This window comes from Python bivittatus, unplaced genomic scaffold (assembly GCF_059951505.1).
Source record: "Python bivittatus isolate LINGU-HERP-01145 unplaced genomic scaffold, Pbiv_v1 ctg000060_np1212, whole genome shotgun sequence".
Classification (NCBI taxonomy): domain Eukaryota; kingdom Metazoa; phylum Chordata; class Lepidosauria; order Squamata; family Pythonidae; genus Python; species Python bivittatus.
Window position 1 is genome coordinate 7,551,797 of NW_028277044.1, and position 10,241 is coordinate 7,562,037.

The window sequence follows — 10,241 nt, forward strand, 5'->3', positions numbered from 1 at the left end:
ATGTTGTAAAAATATCTGGGAATGGAGCAGGGGAGGGTGGTTATTTAGCCACAACAGAGGTGGGAAATTCTGGTTCTGTCTGTTTGGAGATCTAGTTTTCAGATCCTTCACTGAAAGTAACTGTGGCGTTATCAAGGGTGAGACCAGTTAATGCTGAGAAATAAAAGCCACAGGAAGACAGATCAAGGCTGATCTGCATTCTTCAGGAAGGATCAAACCTATCTAATAAGTTGAGATAGATTAAAAATATTCCCAAAAGAATTTGCTTCAACCAGTACCTGAGATAGATGGGCTCCTAAGGAGATGCAGCCTAATGCCAGCCAAATAAGGGAATTAAAGGTAGAATAAGGAACCTAGCCTTTAATTATCTGGATCAGATAGCTTCATAACTGATAAAAATACTTAACTGGGTGCTACATACCATTGAGTCCAGTACTTTAGCTTTGAATAATTTAATGGCTGATAGTACATAGTTGTTACTGTGTTGACATGCATATTTAATAATTGCAAAGGATGCTTTCTGGTCCCTTATTTAAAAAAAGTCTTTTGTGGGATTAATCTAGTGAGTAAATGTTTGAAAGTGGATCCCTATGTACCTAAATACTGTGACTTGTTCAATAGGTCTACTATTAATTTCACAGCTAACTGGGGACTTGAAAAGCTTTCTGGAGAATATTAAGATCTTTGTTTTAGAGTAATTGATCTCAAGACATTCCCATGGCAATAGGAAGGTAATGCTTCAAGGCATCTATTCAGGCTCACCTGAGTTATCAAAAGAATAGCCACATCATTGGGATAGAGAAGAAGGGGAACAGAGCTATGGGCCAGAGATGGAGAGTGAAATTCTGGTTTAGCAAAGACTTCAACCAAATCATTAATCTACATATTAACCAGTAAAGTAGCTAGAATTCAGGCTTGTTTTACACTTGTTCTGATACGGATAGGTTCAGTTGGATCTCCTTTACAATTTACCTAATATGCATGGTGATATTATTGATTTGTGACTTTAAGAAGGCAATGATCAATGCTATGGCTAGTTTTCTCCAGAGACTTTCACACAATATAGAGTCAAAGGCTGCCTTTAGGTCTATAGTTGTAGACCATTCTCTCTCTCTCTCTCTCTCTCCCCTTCTCCCTATCCTTCTCTTTCTCTCTTGTATCTGTGTGACAAAATAAACCAAGATAATGAAAGGACAAATGTAAGGAATGTTCTTGCTTCCATTTCTTTCAGAGGTGGGGCTCTAGAATGTTTTTATCAATTGCTAAGCATAGGCATTAAACCTGATTAGCACACATGGAACAGTTAATGCAAGACTATATCCAGGGTGTAGATGGCAGGAAAGGCTGCTTAACCCTTTTCCCTGTCTGCGATATTTAGCCTGAAATTCTTTTTTCCCAGCTGTTTGTCATTCAAGGGGTTTAATCTTTCAAAGTTGGCATGTACTTTTATTTCACTAAGCTTAAATTCAGGGTTCCAAGGAAAGCTTTATAAACTGCCATCAATGCTTACTAATTATATATAATTGTATAAGTAATATAATTCAGAACTATCTCATTTGAAATTTCAAAGAGTTATGAATGAATAATTAACAGAATTAATGGGGAAAGCTGTTTGCCATAGGACTGAAAGCAACTTGAAGAGGAGTTTCAGTGAAAAATGGTACAGAAAGCTGCATTCTTGGTACACTGCACTGGAAGATGCTTGGCTAGAGTGAAGTAATTTGACAGCTAATATTATATATGCATGTATGTATGTATGCATATATTTTTAAAACTGCTAATCACTGAAATGTACATGTATATATAAATTATATGCATATCTAAACTCTAGCAAGCAGGTTTCTTCTTCCATTAAATATTCATCACAACAAATGAACAAAATTGGTTGATTTGGTCTTATAATTATCTTTAGCTCTACAAATTGTCAGGTGGTCACTGTATTTCACATAAAGTGAAAATTCAGACTGGGCATTTTTGGAATTTCTTTAAATACTTTTTATGCTATTCCTTGAATTTCGAAACCAGGTTCTTCTGAAGAAAAATACCGGATGTGATAACACTGCTCATCACTGAGGGAAACCGTTGCTTTTTAGAGAAGCAGAAAGAGAAAGAGAAAATGAGAGGAAATGCATGAGTTTTTTGTGTAATTTGTGAGTGTTTTGTGTAATTAAAACATAATTTTAGAACTGAAAAGTGGTTACTTCCTATTGCAGATAGCTAGTCTTCTGGAGTGGTTAACATCGTAGATTAGTTTCAAGTGTTCCTTCAGCCAAAGATCTCTGAGTGGCCTTGGGCCCTTACTTTCTCTCTCAAACCAGCCTATCTTGCAGTGTAGGAAAATTGGAGGAAGAAGTACTATGCAGTCTGTCTTGAGGTCCCAAAGAAAAGTAGCAAAAGACCTGACTTACGATCATTCAACTTTACAGAATGTTTCCATAAGTGCAGCATCTCCCATACAACATTCATTTTCCTCCATCTTCACATGTTGCCATAGTTATAATACAGATACCCAGTTTCCAGTGATTTTTTCATTCTTAATTGCATTACAGTTGGTTCACTTCCAACTGTTACAATAATTGAGCTTCCTAAGGCTTTCCAGAACAGAATGCATTCATAAATCTGAGACTGCATGTAGGTAGGTCTGAAGAAAACCAAGCATCACACACATTGAACATGGCTCTCAAAAACGTTATGATTGTGTAAACATGTATTTGGAAATGGCCCATTGATTTTCATGTAGCTTATTTTCATTAATGATGCTTCAAAAATCTGGGCAAGCTTTTATTTTCAAACAGAAAATTTAGGCTGCAAATTGAAGTGATTTTAATCAATTCTATTTCCAGAAAGTATACATTGATACCAAACTAAAACTTTACTGAGGTTCAGAGTAAAAATGTTAAGTAACATACAAATACTGGAAGAAAATTGGTAGGCATGTGAACAAGAGAGAGGCAATGTCAAATGCTGTCATGGAAATCTGCAAAACATTTGAAGGTCACCTGGGAAAATAAATAAATGAAGACCCCATACAGGCATTTAAACATCCAACTATGATAAATATGTTTCAGATTTATGATAACAATACCATCTCCTTGTTTTGCAACTCCCAGAGGCATCTCAAAAAATTCTTTTGGAATATTTCATGAAAATGGTTTTATGGACATGAAAAACCAGATTGATATTTTTAAACAATGTTCTACAAGCTTATATATATAAAAAAATGGAATAAGCTACTTAGAAGATAATTACCATGCAAATACTGTATAATTAGCATTCACTGCATTTATAGAAGCTATATCTGGCCAAAGATAAAACACTTTATTTGACCTGAAGTCCTGAGTACTGAAAATTGGCTGAGGGTTGCTCCCTTTGAATTAAGAAATATGTAGGGTTATTTCTGAGCCAGTCTGATTCAACTGCTAAAATTCTTCCTTCCTTCCAATCAGCTTACAAATACCATTTACTCCGTCCTGAACCATCCCCTTCCATTCATCTTTCTCCCACCATGATCCTTCAGATCTCTGTCCCTTGTATCTAATTTACCAAGTCTCTGTTGCCCTTGTACAAGCAGCTGCAGACAGTGGAAAGATTTTGCTTCCCCACTGCAGTGAATGGCGAGAGGAAGGCCACACATGAGGAGTCAATGGGTGTGGCTCAGCTTTTCTGATCATGCCTTTAGGCTTATCTCCTTACTGTCTTGATACAACTCAATTAAGGAGTACATAATGCTTATTGGCCAGGGAGCTTTTTGGTCAGGTGGTGTGCTGATGCTGGAGACAATCTGTTGGGCAAGCTTGAACACTTTTTTTTTCCTCCTCTAAGCCTTTGAGACTTGGATATTTTTGTTAACATGAACTCTCCTGCCTGTCTTTTAAGGCATCCGAGATATTTGCATTGAGTGGGTTTTGCCTATGTGCAGTTCAGGAAGGATTTGCTATAACCTGCATGAATGAATGGGATTTGCCTATTCATTTCATCTACATTTTACCCTGCAGAACTTCTACTGTGCATGCTAGGCTTAGTTATGAATATTCTGGCGTATCCATAACATATTTATTTTAACATACTTCTATTAGCCTACATGTTGGCAATCCATACCTCTCTGTGCATACCTTTTTTTAGGAGGAGGAATCATCAAAATTGGGCATATGGTCCATTATCTAAAACATCCAGATTGTCTATTATAGCAGCGATGAGGAAGCTTTGAATGATAAGGAGGTGAACTTAATATTTAGAGGGGGCAAGAATTCCAATTAGTGAAGCAATTATGCAAAGTGGGGATGAATCATGGAAATAATTTCCTTCTCCAGGTTTGGGGTTGGGAAGGGCTGCCACATTAAGCCTATTTTAGGGTCTCTACTACAGTTTTTGGGTCAGGTTTAGGTTTCCTACCATATAAGTATGGCCACTTCAATATCCACTCCAATTGTGAACAATAGCAAAGTTCTTACCAATTTCTATAAGTGATCAACTGAACTACTACTACTACTACTACTACTACTACTACTACTACTACAAGGAAACTAAACTCACATACCTATTATCTGATCTCTCATTAAATTCAGTGCAAATTTCTTCTGAGTGGACATGCATACATTTATTTTGCAAGATTTAAATCAGCTTAAATTTGGTAACTGAAGTGCTAACACTGTTCAGTCCACCTATGTAAAGTGCAGTTCATATTCAAAATTATCCATACATACAGGAATCAATTAATTTTAAATTCAAATTTTATATTTCTACTGAGGCTAGAATGCAATTCAAGTACAGACACACATACTTTTCTTTTGTCTGAATGTTGACTAAAGATGAATACAAGATTTTCCCTGACCATAATGCATATAAGTGTCATTCTGTAAAAAGGTTGCATATATGAATAATATATTTATTTTTAAATGTCATTATGATCACTGCAGAATAATGATATACCTTCATTATTGTGAAGTGGTAGGAGATGGTTTGAGGAGGCATATCCAAGGTGAAATTAATTTATCTGTGCAACAATATTGCAGCTGGAGTGACAATTGAAAACATCTGTGTTAACACATTCAGTTGAGCACTCACAAATATGCTAACTGCTGGCAATATTGTGACAACTAAAATTGAGACATGCTACCAACGAATATTAACCGTGACAAGGAGAGGAGGAGTGAATAAATTAGCAACTGCTATAAGGAGGCCAGAAATAATTCAAATGTGTTCTTATTAATGTCTTTAAATTAGAATTGTAGATAATAAAATGCAGGATTGAGCAACTGGTTTTCCCCAAAGTCCACTTATGTTGTTTTCCCATGACTCTACAGCAGCTGCAGAGGACTGCTAAATAAACCCAGAAAAATATAGATCTGTTTTAAGATTTCAGGGTGCTGTGTTTACACCAACCAACACATGCTCTATTTTTTTCTTCACTCTTTGAGTACAGATTGCTGCACAGTCCTAGTAAAAATGAATAGTAAAGGTCCAATTAGATTTATAGATTTATTATGTAAGATACAACATGGGTATTAACCAGTGGAAGGAAGGAAGGAAGGAAGGAAGGAAGGAAGGAAGGAAGGAAGGAAGTAAGGAAGGAAGGAAGGAAGGAATATATATATATATATATATATATATATATATATATATATATATCCAGTATAAATATAAAGTCAGTATATATAATCAGTAAAGTTGTATATAACAAGGAGAGTTGTGAACAAAAATAATTCACAATTCTGTTATGAATGAAGGCACCAACAAGGAAAAGATTTACTGATTTGCATAGTAAGTCTGTGAGTAATGTAAAAAGTTACAGTAAAATTGGACAAATTGTTTATAAGGATTTCATGCTTCCCTGGTTAATACATTGATACTAAATACAGGAAGAAATTCATTTGGTTTAAAATTTGCAGTTTCCAAACTTATATGCAAAGCAGAACATATAAGGCTTTAGAGACTTCTCCAAATGTTGTGGGTGCAGATTGGAATTCAGTAAATACATATGGAAATGTGTCCTTTATATTCAAAATGATGTATATTCTCTGGTGGAAAGGGATGCTGAGATAAGAGTGAACACCTTAAAATGGTAAGTTGTTCATAGCTTATCAAAGCAATCTTCTATTAGGGGCCTTAGTGACATTCTCATCCAGGATTATATATATAAGTATGTATGTATGTATGCATGCATGCATGTATGTATGTATGTATGTATGTATGTATGTATGTATAAAGCCTGCACTCTTTTAGAGCTGAGAATGGTATTGCAATAGTCAGAGAGGTATGAAAGAAGAGCTGCATTCCAAAAATGTGTAAATAATCTTGCTTTAATATAAAAAGGTGGACAAAATGAATTTCCGATGAAAATAAATTTTCTTTGCTGAGGTTTCAGATTCTAAAAGAAAGGATTTTTTTTGATAAACTTTGAATTATACTCTGTAGAAAATAGTTTTGCAGCATTCAACTTCACTGATTTCAAATATTCCAAAATGTTGAAATCTATTGAAATTGGAAGGGGAAACTTCTGTTTCAGACTGGAAGAACTCCCAACTGAAATGCTGGAGAGCCACTCCAGTGTAGATACTGGGTGAGTTCACATATTGCAGTAAGCTACAATGTCTGAGTGTGATTGGACATGTTGTGTGAATCTGCCACAATGGTTTGTAAATTATGTTTGATGGCTTTGCATGACATCCAAGAAGCATGATAAAATATGGTTCAGAACACCATGACAGCACAGAAGTGAATTAAGCTACCCTATTAAATAAATAGTCAAAATTCCATTGATCTGGCAGTATAAAGACAAGCCTCTAGAACTGCTATTAGCCATTCTTGGGAATCAATCTGCCAAAGGAATTTTTTGTCTATCTCTTTTCAAAATGCTTATTTTTTCACATAGCTTTGACATTATCCTCTTTAGGTACTCTCACCACCCATTAAGTACACCTGAGTACTTTTGCCCAGTTTTTCTCCCTCTATACTCATTAGTTTCAGTTCTTGGTACATTGTTTTGCACAGTATTCTTGTAGGACCATGTTAAGGAGCAGGAGGCAGAACAATAAACCACTGTCCTCTTAATTTGCAAAATCTTTTCACACTTGCCCCATGACATTAGCAGAAAGCAAAAGCTGGAAAACAGCCTTGCATAAGTTCCTAGGTCAGAACCAATTTTATTCATTCATTCATTCATTCATTCATTCATTCATTCATTCATTCATTCATATGTCACATTTGTCATCAGCTATCACCCTGGAAGCTACTCTGGGCAATTTACAGTAAAAGGATAAATATTAATTAAAATACAATATAACAATAGTCCTGCAAATAAGAAATATCTTCCAAGATTGATGGTGAACTAAAAATTATTACACTCAGGGAGCATCTTCAAGGTACCAGCCACCCCCAGGGTTGGTTATGTCTCTTCTTGCCCCATGCGAGTCGGCAGAGTCAGGTCTTCAGATCTTTCTGGAAAGCTGGAAGGGGGGGGGCGCCTCACCTCTGTGGGGACAATATTCCACAGGGTGGGGGCAATAGCAGAGAAGGCTCTTCTCCTGGGCCCTGCCAGTCAACGTTCTCTCGCCGATGGGGTCCGCAACATGCCCTCTCTGCCTGACTGGGTGGGACGGGTCGATGTGATGGGGGTGATACGGTCCCTTGGGTCACATCCCTATATATCCCACTGAACTTCATGTGTACAGATGTGTTGGATTAGACTCCTAGGCCAAGGATGTTGAACAGTTTCTGCACCAAGGGTCATACCTCAAAAAGTTATCTCTGTCTTATTCATTAAAGATGGAATTTCATGTCATTATATTTAACTTAATTAAAATGAAATATAATTAATAAGATTATTATCCAGTCATGGTTTTAGTCATTTTTTCCCCTTCCATTCCATCAAAAGTTGCAATTTGCTAAGAACTTTCAAAGGACTCTGGAGTTATAGCCTAGGGGCCAAATGCAGCCTTTTGACACTAAATTGTGTACTTCTCCATTAGGCTGTCCTATCTTCCTTTCTTGGTCGTAAGTCCCATTGAACTCAGTACTGAACATTGTCAAGCAACTGCTTTATTATTATTTTTTTTTTAATAATTGCTTTTCCATTCCAACTCTTATCATTTTTGATGATCGCATTTTCTGACATGTCCCACCCATCTTTCTATCTTAGAATGCAGATATCTTTTGCTAGCAATATGTTGATTTTTGTTCTTTGTATCTGAGGCAAAAAGCTGTGTAGTTGAAGAAAAGAGGATAATAACATTTCTAGTTGATGTTGACAAAAAAGAAATTATGGCTGTGTATTCTATTGTATTTTAGAAGCAAAACATACCATTCAGATGTCAGTACAGTGGGGGGAAAAATACAGTGGGTAGAGACTGAATAGAACTGCAGATTTGTTGATATTCCAAGGCAAAAGAGAACAACTGACTATTTTAATTGAAGAAATATCCATGTTTGTTACACTTCAAGACCTTCAGCTCTGCTGAACATGGAATTGTTTATCAGTTCAAAGTGAAGGTCATTTAAATCATCCACTCTTGCATTGAGCCATTGTTTAATTATGTGATGAAAAGCTGAAAAGCAAACACTACTTTATTTTTTTCATGTTAGCTAGAATTTTGTTCAGTTAATTAAAAAAAATGTTCTAAGTTTGCAACTGTTAAGGCTGTTGTGTTTCTTGTAGGCAGCCAAGACAAAGGATATAAGGGTTAAGAATTTTCAGCTGTGAAAATTTCAGCTCTTAGAATTAATTTCTAGAAGATTAGAAAAAGCAAAATATTGATGTCCTTTACAAAATATTACCAATATTTCCTATTTGTTTTTTTTAATGACACCATAGCACTATTTTATTGAACAATAAGTTTAAAGTGGTGTCTGCACAATTTTTTTTTAAAAAGTCAGTTCTTCAGGACTCTATCAGGTTTCTTTAGAAGATGACTGATGACAGTGATGATTAATCTAAACTTACCATAATTCATGATTCAGCTGTTGTGATGTGAATGTGAAATTATAAATTCATATGAAAATTGTCTGTTATCATGAGTTTTCATTCAAATTTTCTTCACTTTTTTCCCCTTCATAAACATGTATTAATCAAGGAAATGTGGTATGTGTAATATGGTGATCCTTTCTATCCATGGGAGAATCACAGAATCTCTTCACATTTTTCAGTCTTATGTTCTTTGTCTATAGCTATAAACAAGTAGATCAACAGGATAGTCATAAGAGATAGAGGGCTACAGAATTCCCACCTTTACAGTAAAAAGAAGCAATATATTGCTTATTTTCCTAATGAGGGGAAGAATAGATTAATTTTACGCAAGTGCACATTATAAATGGGATTTTATCATTCCTTTTAGAAAGCAAAAAGAAGCAGGATAAGAAGGATAAGAAGAATATTGATGCTTTTGGACTTTGGTGTTGGAGAAGACTCCTGAAACTACTATGGACAGCCAAAACAAAAACAATAATCCCAAATCAATGGATCATTGAACAAATCAACCCAGAGTTCTCACTCAAGGCATAAATGACCAGGCTCAAATTATCCTACTTCGGATACATTATGCAAAGACCAAGTTCTCTGGAAAAGACTCTAATGCTGGGAAGGGGGAAGAAAGAAAAGAAGAAGATGACCAGCAACGAAGTGGATGGAATCAGTTACATTGGCAATGGGTGCGCTGTTGGGAGACTTGAAAGAACAGGTTAGGGATAGATCATCATGGACAAAATCTATCCAAGTGGTTGCTAGGAGTTGAAAATGACTCGATGGCACAAAATCAATCAATTTAGAAAGTAATCGATTGTAAGAATCACCTTCTAAACATTTGCAAAGCTGAGAGAATCTGCCTTTGTGGTGATATACAATATATCTGATGATCAAATTGGAATTGACTGTTGCATAGCATGTACTGTGATGCAGGTGACCCTATCATTTTATTATTTACTTCTAAATACATTAAATGTCAGCAGACATGAAAGTTCTGATGGAACCAAATTCTCCAAAAGTAAAAACAATAGTGTAAAAATATTATTATTGCTATTATTATTATGACTGGCTATATTTTTCTCTTACTCTTTGTTCTAGTTTAGAAAATTGATACCGTGTTAGTATTGATCTATGAATTAAAGTTAAATAGGGAATAACTGTTATTCTTGCAAATCACTTACTTGCCCAGAGGAATCCTAATAACGTTGGGTTTTGCAGCTTGTAAAATATAGCTTTCCTGAAAACCATTCTCAAGGGTTACATGATTTCAGTAAAACTGTTTCTC

The 10,241-nt window shown here is 35.5% G+C and overlaps 1 long non-coding RNA gene across 1 annotated transcript in view; it reads right to left on the reverse strand.

Moving 5' to 3' along the window:
* Positions 1–10,241, reverse strand: part of LOC148216425 (uncharacterized) — a 208,965-nt gene that overhangs the window by 140,749 nt on the left and 57,975 nt on the right. The window lies entirely within an intron of this gene.